Source organism: Pinus tabuliformis, chromosome X (genome assembly GCF_031772625.1).
Source record: "Pinus tabuliformis cultivar Carrire ecotype Pingquan chromosome X, CPIR1, whole genome shotgun sequence".
Taxonomy (NCBI): Eukaryota; Viridiplantae; Streptophyta; class Pinopsida; order Pinales; family Pinaceae; genus Pinus; species Pinus tabuliformis.
In genome coordinates this window covers 809,989,755-809,990,994 of record NC_142308.1, presented here as the reverse complement: position 1 = coordinate 809,990,994, position 1,240 = coordinate 809,989,755, and positions in this window count along the sequence as shown.

The following is a 1,240-nucleotide window of genomic DNA, read 5'->3' as shown; positions in this document are numbered from 1 at the left end:
TTTACTAATAGCTAACAAGTAAATATATCTAAATATCTTGTTATGAATATCTCCAAAATATTTGATAATAAATACTCCATGATTCTTCTCCATCCAAGATACTTGAGTGATCCTCCAAATATTCATCAAATCTTCAAATGTTGAAGAGGAAATTCGAATTTGGAGAGTCAATGGTAAAATTTTGCATTGTTGGAATTTTCAAATATGCCTACAACCTTCACCCAACTATCAAATATAAGGGAAATCATGTTATTTTCCAATATATATTTATAAACTCACTCAAAATACTAAAATAAATGCATTAGAAAATACCATTCCTAATTCCATATATAAGCATAAAAAATGATTAAAACCAGGTTTTGGAATAGTGGAAAGGGATTTTAGGTTTTAACCCTGTACAAAAATTTCTTGCAAATGAATTCTTAAAAAATAGAAAATATACAATGGCGAGAAACATAAAACATAAACACAAAGATTTTCCCTTGGATCCCAAAAGTGGGACTATGAGATTGTTTTTCATTCCTTTCAATGTTACAATACATATATATACATGTCAAAACATTCATAAACCCCAATCCATTAACCCTGGATGAGAGCATAATCATAGTTCCCTTGATCAGATCTACAAAATACCATGGGCAGAAAACCATTATGCCCAAAACCATGTGCGAAACCCATGCACAAAACCATAGTTAGGCCCACCCACCTAATATAAGGTCCAAAAAAATTAACATAGTCATGGAAAGAATATAACACACACCCAACAAGGATAAAACCCAAGGAAAAGGTTATGAAAAGATGGTAAAAAGGATGTGAAAAGATTGTCCTTTTCATGACTCAACATTCTCCCAACCAAATATGTTTCATGTCCTCATGAAACCTTGCATATTATTTTGTTTAACTGTATGATGATCTCTTCTTTCTCTAAAATTTATTTCAGTGTCAAGTGAGTTTCTTGTGGTTGGTTCTTGTGTGGAAACCACAAGTTTGATAAGTGTTAGCTTTTATGTGACAACACTTCTTGGACTTGAATTTCAATTGAGCATCTTGTGGTTGGTTCTTGTGTGATAACCACAAGTTTGTAAGTGTTAGTTCTTGTTTGACAACACTTACTTTTTATTCTCCTCCTTGTTGCAACAAAAGAATATCATGCAACTTTAAAATAAGGTCGTGTGTATTCATAACAATGTTACCAACTTAGTAAGAACTGTAATCTCAAAATGAGAATTTTAGCCCAAAA